Consider the following 14,672-nt stretch of genomic DNA (forward strand, 5'->3'; position numbering starts at 1 on the left):
ACATTGTAGAACGAATCGCGAGCGTGCGCAATCTAACAATGTTTTATCCAGTACAAAATCCAGATAACCGAATTCCAACGATACAACATTGTAGAAAGAACGAACGATCGAACGTAGCGAGAGCGCGTTGACGAACGTTGCGCTCCGATCGACCTCGTAAACAATCTTCAATTGTTTACGCGATCGACATAAGTTCAAGTGCATGGCCAGCATAAGATTCGAATACGTGACCAATCATGCTAAAGTCAATGAGTCAAGCCAAAACATAAGCATCTAAGCCTAGACAACAATGTAGTTACAAAGGCCAATGTTCGATTTCAAGTTCAACAGAAAAACTGCGAATATGTTCGAACGAACATGAATGAACAAGTTGGAACAGGAATTTACGCAACTGCAAACAAATCTGGATTCTGGAGTGAGATCTTCTAACTCGCTCGCGCTCTTTAGTCCATAGAAACCATTTAGGTATATAAGACGGACAAATTTGGAATAAAAGCAGACTTTCATGGGAATCCATCCGAGGCGGTCACCTTGACCGTCTTGGTACGAGGCTCGTGGATGTTCTCATCATCTTAACCTCGACGTTTTAGAGGAAAGGAAGTCCGGTCTAATTATTTTTTACCCTTTCAGCAACCTTACCCTAAGAACTTAGGAAATCTTGAGAGCGTCCCCTCCGGCGTCGGCATAGTCACGGCACGGACCAAACTCTCGGGAAATCCACAAGTTCAATTCCCTCCTTACCCCAAGGGCTTAGGAAATTTCGAGAGCGTCCCCTCCGGCGTCGGCGTAGTCACGGCACGGACCAAACTCCCGAAAAATCCGCGAGTCCAATTCCAATCCGGTTACGATTTCTCCGTTGTCGGCGTAGTCACGGCGCGGACCGATCGTACCAAATCAACCTTTCTATCCCAGCCCGAAAGACTTAGGAAAATTCGAGAGCGTCTCCTCCGGCGTCGGCGTAGTCACGGCACGGACCAAACTCTCGAAAGATCCAAAGTTCTATCCCATCCTCGGTCGCGATTTCTCCGTTGTCGGCGTAGTCACGGCGCGGACCGATCGTACCGAAAAGCCAACTTCCTAACCCTATCCGAAAGACTTAACGATAATTCGTTGGAATCTCTCTCCGTTGGCGGCATAGTCACGTCGCGGACCGAATTCTCGGTTATCGTCAAGTCCAGGTTTTAGTATCACACGTTGTTTTCTCCGGTGTCGGCATAGTCACGGCCCGGACCGAACACGTTGATACTAAAGCCGAAGGAGTCGAGTGCGTTAAAAGGTGTTCGCGTTGGAGACGACCAACGCACACGGTCAAGCTACCTTCGCGCTTGATCGGACAATCCCACGTCGTTACATGGTGGCTCCAGAGAGGAGTACAGCATCGCGCGCGGTTGTACTCGTGAACGAATTCACAAGGCGTGCTGTCGCCTAAAGAACAGCAGTAGTGAAAAGGTGTGCTGTCACCTGAAGAACAGCTGTTGTGACTGACTCAAAGTGAAGTTTGTGAGCAGTATTGTGAAATTCGTATAAGTGACTTCTCAAGGTACAAAGTGCAGTACAGTGAAGTTAAGTGAGCGCGTGAAGTGTAAGAAGTTAAAGGACAACGACTGAAGTCGCTGCACTGTTTCGAGTTAACGCTCGAATGCAGCGAAAGAGTGAACTGCGACTCTTCTGACCCAGGCCAATTAGGGCCTGTGCCGCGCCAGCATATTGTCGACATAGTAATTCCTTCAGTTCGTATAAGGGAAGAGAAAATTCTCTCGGCCAACATATCCCCACCAGTTAAGCCGGAGAACTCTTCAGGTGTTTGCACAGTAGCAAAGAGATCATAATCTCCGGTCGCCTAAAGGTAAGGGACCGCACCACTGCCAAAACGGCATTAAAAACGGCACTGAAGCCTCTGTCCGGGATAGCAGAGGACGAGTGAACTTCGACTCCTCGGAATCAGGGAAACGGGCCTGGTTCAACGATTGAGAGAGTACGACTCAGTAACTCCTTCAGAGTCCAATTTGGACAAAGGCCGGTTGACGCTCGATTAGCCTCAACAGCGTAGGGAATCGCAGGTCGTGATCCCTACGAACGATCGAAATTCATCGATCATAGAATCTCTCATCGGGAGGGATTAACAGCAGGGGATTTGCTCGTGCTGTCAAGAGTTTTCTACCAGTTTCCTACGGTCCTGATCCCTACAAATGATCTAAATGCATAGAATCTCTCAACGGGAGGGATTAAAATTGGCTCCAGGTAACCCCAAAGGTTAGTGCAATCACGTGCGTTACCAGGCCAAACCGCGAACGGTTCACAGATCTAAATGCATCGATCATTGAGTCTCTCACAAGGAGAGATTGGCGACGCAACGGGACGTCGACCACCGAAGGAAATGGCTTAGGATAGCCTTAACAGCGTAGGGAAAGAGCGCCTACGTCCGATCTAAAGGCCTTGATCGAAGAATCTCTCAGCTGGAGGGATTAACGACGCAAGGTGACGTCGACTATCAGGAACTGGCTCCAGGTAACCCCAAAGGTTAGTGCAATCAAGTGCGTTACCAGGCCAAACCGCGAAACGAGGAAACACAGTGTCAAGTGTTAAACCGCGGACAAATAAATGAGGTGGAAGTAGAGCTCCGAAGCAGGCACGAGGCACCTTTTTTTTTTTTTTTTTTTTTGAATTTGGTAACAATGACTGACAGGTAAGCAAATCATATTATTGCCAGCTCCATAAATTCTCATCGCAACGGACAATGAAAAGACCCACGAAAAAGGGCAAGACAGGGCCAAACAGGGAATAGAAACAATTCCAATGTACATCCCGAAAAAAGGAAAATCACAGAACGAAATTTGTGATTCGGGTGTTTGGCAGGAAGTAATGGAACATGGTTGCCACAAAGCAAAACAATAAGGCATCTCACGATGCACCAAAGGCGTAAACACGTCTATTCGGTATCAACCCGAACTAATAAATAACCATGCCATAAATAAAAAAAAAAAAACTTCAATACATACTATCAAGTGTTACAGTAATCTTGATCAACACATTGCAAGTTAAAACTTATCAGTTCTTAATTGTCACATCTTGCAAAACAAAAAATAAAACCAAAAGGTTTCAAACAAAGGAAAACAGGTCAACTGTTGGAGGTTGTCAAAAGGAATACGCCGCATTCTGGAATCATTGACAACAATATAAACTAACCTGGGGTGGTTGGTTTATTAATATTTAACACAACCCAAAATGGGTTAACTAATACTATCTCCTTTCATGAGATTTAATTCCAGGAACACACCTCTAGTGCAACTACAGAAGCTCCAATCGATTACGGAGTAACAATCCCAAGCCGGTAAAGGTAAAAGCTGAGACGCAGAGTGGTCAAGGCATACGGCCATGGGGACAAATGGCAGCAAAAACATGCAAGTATAAACAAGCTCAATCAGGCAGGATTGAGAAAACGGCACCGGCTTAACCGGCAGAAGACATGCCAATTTCAAACAAAACTGAAAAAAGTTAAAGTAACCAAACGAGGTAGTTCACTAGTATGCACACAACAAAGTTAAAACCTAATAAAAAACAAGTATAAAAAGTAGAAGGATCATAGCGATAGGAACATGCCAATAAAGGAGGGCATTAGGATCCATTCTTGAAAGTAGTTTGAAGGGATTGATTGCTCACGATTGGACAACGAGTGCCGATTCAACAGCGTGTACAACCATCGGACATCCTGGACACGACGACGCTGAAGTCGATTGGCGACTTGCAGCAACATTCAACGGTCAACCTTGCGTCAGGTCACAACAAAGCAACCAGAGAGAGAGAAAGAGAGAAGCTGTCTGCTGAAAACACCATTTCGACAGAACTTTTGAACTAGAAAGCTGCTCACTAGACGACGCAGCACGCTATCATCAGAGAAAATGGTTCACCGCAGTCATCGGTTAAGGACGTGGTGGCCACACGATACTTCAGCCGGAGACTACGAAGCACCTAACGTTACACCCGTAGACGCGTTCGATTTACACCAACGTCCGCATCTACCAGAAACAATAGATCGAGAAGAGAAGAGAATGCCATCGAGACATATGCGAGTATCGCACACAACAGGCAGTGCGTCAAATACTGAAACGGCAGCACCAACAACAACACTGGTATTGCATACGATCAACAGGAGATGGTCCAACCGCCATTAATGCCCATCTCGCTGATCCCGACGACTACAAGCAGAAGCACATCCACATCATTCATCATGGATGCAACTTACCTACTTCCGATCGTAAACAGCAAACGCATATGCAGACTCGTGGCATCAGCTGTAAACGAAAGAATTCCGTCCACGGCAACAAGACGCGAACGCAAGAGTGACTCGCAATCTACTCAATAAACGTCCAAAATTGTAAAACGATGTAAACATAGTTACATCAAGCGCCTGTATTTACATGCGGAGGAGACGAACGTCACGTCTCCGTCTGGCATCTTCGAACACAAACAGCAAGGCAGACGACTAGACATGCCAAGGGCAAGGGCATCTCGTCAATATTCGGCTGCAACTAAAGTATGCACCGTCAGCTTCATCTCGACAACAAACGACAAGCAGCAGAAAACCACGATCGACCAGCTCAACATAAGTTTATTCAACGAGCATCGAATAACTGTCCTGACGCAACGCAAAGGTTCACAACGCAGCGACGACTGTGGCAGAACGAAGACATCCCATTACGCAGCGTGGAAGCAGAGGACGTACGAATCGGAGCGAGAATCAATCCCAACTTGAGTAACGCATAAAAAATAACGAATAACATTGCGCAATCAAAATATCATGAGGACAGATAGATATTTCGAAGGTCGCGTTTTAAAGGTTACTTAAAAAATAACATTTTACAAGCGAGATATCGTCCTACACTGTAGCGTAAAACTTAGTATACTCGCGTTTTACGAGGGGCGGTGTTGCGGACGGACGATAGTGTAATATACTTTAAGTAATAAATCATAATAGAATTTATTTTTAAATTATAGAAAATAGAAAACGATCAAAACTGTTTGAAATTATTTATAGCTAGATATTAATTATGGTAAAGGATCAGGTGTATAGATTAAAGGTGTAAGATTAATAGTTTCGTTAAGATAAGGATAGAAGTTAAATTGAACTAGGCAGTCTAGATAAGATAGAACGGTAATATATTAGAAAGAGACAGATAGTTGTTTCCCCGTAAATAATAAATTATCCATAAATTTCGATTCAAATAATATATTAATTAAATAGGAGACACTCTCAACAGATAGGTAATTTAAATTAGGTTAGTTTAAGATATGATTTAGGTAGGATAGTACTATTAGTAAACATTAAAAGTAAAAAGATAGGATCAAATTGCGCAGCATACTCAAGCGGTCACCTTGCGCGCAATTACGCGGTGCTACCAGGCTTTTGTTCAAATTTATATAAAAACGCGCTACGAACGATGTAAAAATCCATTCGCAATAAAGTTATCGGTGAAGCTCGAACCAGCTTCGAAGTTTAAAAAAAAAGTGTTTCTCCTATCCGAGATAAATCATATTACATGGCGACGTTATTACGTGGAGCCTGAATCTAAAAAAGTAATAATTATTAAAGTGCAGTTAAGTGAAAATTCTAAGTCCTACGAAAAAGAGGACTTTGCGGATTATTTGGGAGAAAACAAAAAAAAATATTAAAATCAGTTAGTGCGAATTCAAAGTCCCATATAAAATTGGACTTAGGCCGAAAAAATAAAAGTATTTTAAAATTCTAAGTCCAACGAAAAAGCGGACTTAGTGGATTGTTTGTGAAAAATCAAAAACCAACTTTGATTAAGTGCAGTGGTGGAAATTTCAAAGTCCCATAAAAAATCGGATTTGGACGCAAAAACAAAAAATTGTGAACAAATTCTAAGTCCCATAAAAACGGGGACTTAGTCGAATTTGGAAAATTTGGTGAAAAAAAAAAAAAAGGACTCAGACGGCAGTGTTAAAATAAAAAAGTGTTTTAGTTGAAGTGAGTGAGCGTAATAGGAGTGAGTGCCATAACGATCATAGAAACAAAAAAAAAAAAAGGACAGCTACAGTCCAGCAAAAGTGAGAGTTGGATTATTACTTCGGACACCAACAAATACCGCCTTACCGCGGGACAGCAGTCACCGCCGTAGCGGAACAGTGAAACAAAAAATAATAAAAAAAAAAAAGACAACATCGTAGCGGCGAACGAGTACATACAACTACCTAGCACCACGTAGCGGCTTCTACCCAGCACCAGCAGGTACCACCCAGCACCAGCGGTATAGGGACAACATTATTTACCACTACCGAGGCAAGCATACGTAAACCCTTAAAGGGCCAAGGTTAGTAGGGAATTTTTTTATTATTGTAAATGGGATATTATATTTAAAAAAAAGGGTTCAAAAAAAAAATGTGCTACTATTGATATCAGTCAAAAAAAATTTTTTTTTTTCCGCGTCCTGCTCATTAGTTTTATTTTCCTCCTACACTTTATGTTTTGTCATTTGCCAGCATCAATTGGTGCATGGATGAATTGGAAGAAAAAGTTCGTAGGCTCAAAACATTGGAAATTCGTCTAAGCGATCCAAACAAAAGTCACAGAACGTGTAAACTTACAAGTGATAGGCTACTAGCTACACAAATAGTAGCTGGAATTCAAGCCGATATTATCCAATTGGAAAAAGTTATTAGCGAAGAAGAAGTCAATTCCATAATTCTGCGTTCCCGATGTATTTACTCTAACATAATATCTCACATAAACCAACACCTAGGCATAGCTCGAAAACATATAACTTTCAAAACACTTTCCAAACTGGTTATAATTTTCAATAGAATGGCTCAGTTAGATATTAAAGTAGCCACAGCACTCGTACAAGTGTACGATGGTTCCGCTGATAATCTTGATTCTTTTGTAGATTCCGTAACTTTATTAAAAGATTTATCAGGAAGTGTTCAGGAACAAACAATAATTAAATTCGTGAAAACAAGGTTAACTGGCAAGGCACGTTTAGGACTACCTCTGAAACTTGAAACCATAGAGCAATTATTGAATGATGTAAAAACCAGGTGTCAGTTAAAAGTATCTCCAGACAACATTGCAAACAAACTCAAATGTCTAAGATCAAAAGACACGCAATCACTATGCGACGAGGTAGAAAAATTAACAACAAAGCTTAAGAATTTATACTTAGAGAAAAATATCCCAGAAAATGTCGCCAATGAAATGGCAGTTAAAATTGGCGTCACAACACTCATAGAAAAAATCGACAATCCAGAGACCAGATTACTGCTTAAAGCAGCCACATTCTCTTCAGTCTCGGCAGCTTGTGAAAAAGTAATAGAAAATGAATCAAGTAATACCTCACAAATCATGCCTGTAAGACATTCCGGTTACGGCAATTATTATAATCAATTCCAACAGCCACCTCACTTTTCAAATAAAAATAGATACCCAAACAGATACCAAAAGTACCAAAACTTTAACCAATCATATTCAAATCGTAACAGATACAACAATAATTATGACCACGGATTTCAAAATAAAAACAGTTACAGAAATCAAAATAACTTTAATAATAGGCAAAACCACAACAACAATAATTACAATAATAGCAGGAGAAATAATTATTCAAACAACCAGAACTTTGCCCCAAGGGACAATAATGATAATAGGCAATTCAATGAATCATCAAATAGGAGAACATATCCAATAGAAACTACACGCGAAGAGGACTCTTTTTTTAGAACAAAGAGAACAACCTCATACCGAATGCCAATCCTCACAATAAATCTTACAACAAATAATTCAATATTAGTAAAAATAGATTTATCAAACAACACATACTGCAACCTCCTTATTGATACAGGTGCAGATATTTCACTCCTAAAAATCAACAAAATAAGTAACGTAAAAAGTATTAATGAAAATATGAAAATCAAATTGACAGGCATCAGTAGTAATTCAATCAATACTTTGGGAACAGCCTATGGCAAAATAACTTTTGGAAATACATCAGTGTGTCAAGAATTCAATATAATTCCAAGTTCAATAGACCTAAACGTAGACGGCATTTTAGGTAGAGATTTCCTTACGAAATATAAGTGTTTAATAGATTACGAGCATTGGCTCCTTACCTTTACGTGGAAAGGTATAACGATAGAGCACCCAATTGAAGAAGATAAAAAGTATACTTTTACTATCCCTGCTAGAAGTGAATTTATACAAAGTATTTTTTCACCCAAAATCAAGGAAGACTCATTAATACATTGTCAAGAAATACTACCTGGAGTATTTTGTGGAAATTCAATTATTTCAAAGGAATGCCCATATGTAAAGTTCATAAACACAACAGAAAAAGACGTGCGTATAAACAACAAAAATTTCAACCCAACAATAGAACCACTCAAAAACTATACCATTTTTTGTGCTAAACAGAATAAATTGAGTAGTAGTTCCAGATTAAATACCATTCTAGAAAAATTAAATATAAATGACACTCCACAATTTGTTCAAAATGATTTAAAGAAGCTTATATCAGACTTTTCAGAACTATTTTGTCTAGAAAATGATCAAATAACAACAAACAATTTCTATGAACAATCAATTCAACTCAAAGATAATAATCCGTTATTTATACCAAATTATAAGCAGATATATTCTCAAACCAATGAAATAAATGCCCAAGTTAATAAGATGTTCGAAAACCAAATCATAGAACACTCAACGTCCCCATATAATTCACCAATTCTTCTAGTACCAAAAAAATCCCAAGATAGTTCCAAAAGATGGAGATTAGTTGTCGATTTCCGACAACTAAACAAAAAAATTCTTCCTGACAAGTTTCCCCTACCCAGAATAGACACAATATTGGACCAATTGGGGCGAGCCAAATATTTTAGCACCCTCGATCTCATGTCAGGGTTCCATCAAATACCTTTAGAACAAAACTCAAAAAAATACACTGCATTTTCAACTCCCACAGGGCATTATCAATTTACCAGATTACCATTTGGGCTTAATGTAAGTCCCAACAGCTTTCAACGGATGATGGCGATAGCCATGTCAGGCCTGAATCCAGAAATAGCCTTTGTATACATAGACGACATCATTGTCACCGGTTGTACGGAAAATCATCACATTGAAAATGTAAGTAAAGTTTTCAAAAGATTGAAAAATTACAATTTGAAGTTAAATCCGGAGAAATGTAAACTCTTTAAAAGCGAGGTAACATATTTGGGACACAAAATAACGGAAGCCGGAATATATCCAGACGATTCTAAGTACCAAGCAATTAAAAACTATCCAATACCAACTAACGCAGATGAAGTGCGCAGATTTGTTGCCTTTTGCAATTATTATCGAAAATTCATAAATAACTTTGCTAAAATCGCAAAACCATTAAATGATTTACTTAAAAAGGGCACTACTTTCAATTGGACGCAACAATGTCGTCAATCTTTTGATTTATTAAGAGAAAAACTATTGTCGCCCACTGTCTTAAAGTTCCCAGATTTTGAAAAAGATTTCACAATCACGACTGATGCATCAGACTCAGCATGTGGGGCCATTCTTTCTCAAACCTTCAATAACAAAGATCTCCCTATAGCTTACGCCAGTAAAAGTTTTACGAAAGGAGAAAAAAATAAATCAATTATTGAGAAAGAATTAACTGCCATCCATTGGGCAATTAATCACTTTAAACCCTATGTGTACGGCAGAAAATTCAAAATACGAACCGATCACCGCCCACTGACCTATTTATTTGGCATGAAAAACCCTTCATCAAAACTCACTCGCATACGATTAGACCTTGAGGAATATGATTTTGAGTTGGAATATATAAAAGGTAAAAGTAACGTAGGTGCTGATGCACTTTCCAGAATTAAAATAGATTCTGAATATCTAAAACAACAAATACCGACGGTAAAGGACGAAGATGTAATAAGGATGAAAAATAAAACAATACTCAGAGTAAATACTAGAGCAATGAGTAAAGCTCCCGACAAGAAAGAAGAAGAAATAGAAGAACAGGAAATTATAAATATACCAACAATATGGGAAACAGATAGGCCATCCCAAGTAAATAAATTGTTGAAATTAAAAACTAACATTAAACAAGAAAGCATAGAAATTGGAATTTACAATCATAACGGAATCAAAAAGCTAGGAGGCACGAAATTTAATCTCAATGATGAAAAAGGCCAAAATGGAAGTCTGATTCTCGAATCAGCTCTTCTAGAGTTATGCCAAATCCTGAAGAGATTTAATCGTGACAAAGTAGCCATATCAGTTCATGATCAAATATTTTCGTTATATAGTATCTGTACCATAAAGGAAATCGCAAACAATGCCATTTCCGGTATCGAGATAATAATATTCAAGCCACCTAGGATGCTTACCCGAAAATCAGATATAAATAATACAATGATTAATTATCATACGACCCCAACAGGAGGTCACATTGGACAATATAGATTATATTTAAAAATTCGAGAAAAATTTAAATGGCAAAATATGAAGGAAGACATAAAAAAGTTTGTTAATAATTGCGAAGCTTGCAAGAAGCATAAAATTACAAAACACACAAAAGAAAAAGAAACTATTACATCCACACCCGCCAAACCATTCCAAGTTATATCCATTGATACAGTTGGACCATTACCACGGACTAATAATAATAACAGGTATGCTGTTACAATACAGTGCGACCTGAGTAAATTTGTTGTCATAATACCAATACCCAACAAAGAAGCTAATACAATAGCTAGAGCATTGATTGAAAAATTTATATTGGTATACGGAAGTTTTATGGAATTGAGATCTGACCAAGGACTTGAGTACAATAACGAAATACTAACAAAAATATCGGAGATCCTCAAAATTAAACAAACTTTTGCCACAGCCTATCACCCTGAGACTATTGGATCACTTGAACGAAGCCATAGAAGCTTGAACGAATATTTGAGAACCTTCTCTAATGAGCACCATGATGATTGGGATGACTGGACACAGTTCTATCAATTTGTGTACAACACAACATGTCATACTAATACACAATTCACTCCATTCGAATTAATCTTTGGAAGGTCACCAAATATACCACAAGATGTTTACAATGGCAAAACAGACCCAGTGTATAACATAGAGCAATACTACTATGAGATGAAATATAAACTACAGAAATCTAATGAGCTCGCACGTGAAAATTTAATAAAAGAAAAAATAAAAAGACAAAGCACTCAGAACCAAAATATAAATCCCATCAAGATAGGGCTAGGCGATCAAGTGTATTTAAAGAACGAAAATAGGAAAAAACTAGATCCTTGCTATATAGGACCATATACAGTTATACGAATAAATGACCCAAACTGTACAATTAAAAATAAAACTACCGCTAAAGAGGTTATAGTGCATAAAAATAGATTAATTAAGAAATGAAAAGTATACGTAATTACACTCATAATCTTCGTTCCATTCCATACACTTTTCATTTTTTTTAAGGGGAAGGATGTAATATACTTTAAGTAATAAATCATAATAGAATTTATTTTTAAATTATAGAAAATAGAAAACGATCAAAACTGTTTGAAATTATTTATAGCTAGATATTAATTATGGTAAAGGATCAGGTGTATAGATTAAAGGTGTAAGATTAATAGTTTCGTTAAGATAAGGATAGAAGTTAAATTGAACTAGGCAGTCTAGATAAGATAGAACGGTAATATATTAGAAAGAGACAGATAGTTGTTTCCCCGTAAATAATAAATTATCCATAAATTTCGATTCAAATAATATATTAATTAAATAGGAGACACTCTCAACAGATAGGTAATTTAAATTAGGTTAGTTTAAGATATGATTTAGGTAGGATAGTACTATTAGTAAACATTAAAAGTAAAAAGATAGGATCAAATTGCGCAGCATACTCAAGCGGTCACCTTGCGCGCAATTACGCGGTGCTACCAGGCTTTTGTTCAAATTTATATAAAAACGCGCTACGAACGATGTAAAAATCCATTCGCAATAAAGTTATCGGTGAAGCTCGAACCAGCTTCGAAGTTTAAAAAAAAAGTGTTTCTCCTATCCGAGATAAATCATATTACAATAGGTCTCGTTCGAGTTAGAAAATCGGTTCTCAAATTGGCATGTCAAAATATAAAATTACACACAGACAAGAAAATGAAAGTAAAGGAAGGAACAAATAGCCAACAAAGATGGCCATAAAATGCTTGGATTGGCCGGGAAAGGTTGTTGGTCTAACATAGAACAACCACGAGTAAAGTTTAGGATAAACGCAAAAGCATAAAAACAGCGATTACCGCTGTCGTTGCACCAATGCAAACTCGCACGTAGATAACGGTAAAGGAAACGATTGTTACTTTCGGTACCAAGTACAATCGTGGATCAAAATACACATGACTTCCCGGATAAGATTCATCGGGAACGAGATGTGTAAGCATGCGTGCAACGACAGCGCTAAACGTATGGCGCGACAAATATTAGTAATTAAATCAAAACATGGCTTGCTCAACGCGTGGGAGCAAAGAACGGGAAAGCGAGATCGCTTAAGACTACAAAGTCAAGACGCCACACGTATGCGTACGCGAAACAAATTTCAGCATAACCAAATTCCAACATTGTAGAAGGGATCGCGAGCGGGCGCGATCTAACATGTTGTAACGAGAACAAAATTCAGCTAACCAATATAACATTGTAGAACGAATCGCGAGCGTGCGCAATCTAACAATGTTTTATCCAGTACAAAATCCAGATAACCGAATTCCAACGATACAACATTGTAGAAAGAACGAACGATCGAACGTAGCGAGAGCGCGTTGACGAACGTTGCGCTCCGATCGACCTCGTAAACAATCTTCAATTGTTTACGCGATCGACATAAGTTCAAGTGCATGGCCAGCATAAGATTCGAATACGTGACCAATCATGCTAAAGTCAATGAGTCAAGCCAAAACATAAGCATCTAAGCCTAGACAACAATGTAGTTACAAAGGCCAATGTTCGATTTCAAGTTCAACAGAAAAACTGCGAATATGTTCGAACGAACATGAATGAACAAGTTGGAACAGGAATTTACGCAACTGCAAACAAATCTGGATTCTGGAGTGAGATCTTCTAACTCGCTCGCGCTCTTTAGTCCATAGAAACCATTTAGGTATATAAGACGGACAAATTTGGAATAAAAGCAGACTTTCATGGGAATCCATCCGAGGCGGTCACCTTGACCGTCTTGGTACGAGGCTCGTGGATGTTCTCATCATCTTAACCTCGACGTTTTAGAGGAAAGGAAGTCCGGTCTAATTATTTTTTACCCTTTCAGCAACCTTACCCTAAGAACTTAGGAAATCTTGAGAGCGTCCCCTCCGGCGTCGGCATAGTCACGGCACGGACCAAACTCTCGGGAAATCCACAAGTTCAATTCCCTCCTTACCCCAAGGGCTTAGGAAATTTCGAGAGCGTCCCCTCCGGCGTCGGCGTAGTCACGGCACGGACCAAACTCCCGAAAAATCCGCGAGTCCAATTCCAATCCGGTTACGATTTCTCCGTTGTCGGCGTAGTCACGGCGCGGACCGATCGTACCAAATCAACCTTTCTATCCCAGCCCGAAAGACTTAGGAAAATTCGAGAGCGTCTCCTCCGGCGTCGGCGTAGTCACGGCACGGACCAAACTCTCGAAAGATCCAAAGTTCTATCCCATCCTCGGTCGCGATTTCTCCGTTGTCGGCGTAGTCACGGCGCGGACCGATCGTACCGAAAAGCCAACTTCCTAACCCTATCCGAAAGACTTAACGATAATTCGTTGGAATCTCTCTCCGTTGGCGGCATAGTCACGTCGCGGACCGAATTCTCGGTTATCGTCAAGTCCAGGTTTTAGTATCACACGTTGTTTTCTCCGGTGTCGGCATAGTCACGGCCCGGACCGAACACGTTGATACTAAAGCCGAAGGAGTCGAGTGCGTTAAAAGGTGTTCGCGTTGGAGACGACCAACGCACACGGTCAAGCTACCTTCGCGCTTGATCGGACAATCCCACGTCGTTACAGATGCTTTAAGCGTATTATTTAAGTGTCACTTTGTTGTCGATTTGTTTTGGTTTTATAATTGCCATCATGTCTGATGATAAGTGGAGAAAAGTAAAATTTAGTGGATGTTTCAAACGAAAAACAATGAACAACTACCTACAAATTGTGAAAACACAACCTATAACTGTATTGAGTGCAGCAGAACTCATCGAGTTCCCAGCGCAAGAAGCATACACTTTACCAGTAAGGTCGAATCTCGAAAAGACCCATAATGTCCCGCAGCTCAAGAGAATGCTTCTGCGGTTTATCAAATATCACCTTCGAAAAGCAGTGCTTACGACGATGCGCGGCTTCACAATAATCTTCAAAAATGGGCAGTAAAATTCTGCATCAAACAAAATGCATTGAAGGATCTAATGGGCTTGCTGAACATACAAATTCCCAACGTGTTACCCAAAGTATATTGTAAAGATTCTGCCAATGTGTGACGGTCAATATTGACATAATATACGTAAAAGTAAACTTCGATGGTCTTCTAACCTACAAGAGCTCGAAGGACGAGTTATGGCCAATACTTTTCAATATAGAAGAAGCTTCAAGTGTACAACCAATGATAATGGGGATGTCAAATTTTATTTTGAT

Source organism: Anopheles coustani, chromosome 2, assembly GCF_943734705.1.
Source record: "Anopheles coustani chromosome 2, idAnoCousDA_361_x.2, whole genome shotgun sequence".
Taxonomy (NCBI): domain Eukaryota; kingdom Metazoa; phylum Arthropoda; class Insecta; order Diptera; family Culicidae; genus Anopheles; species Anopheles coustani.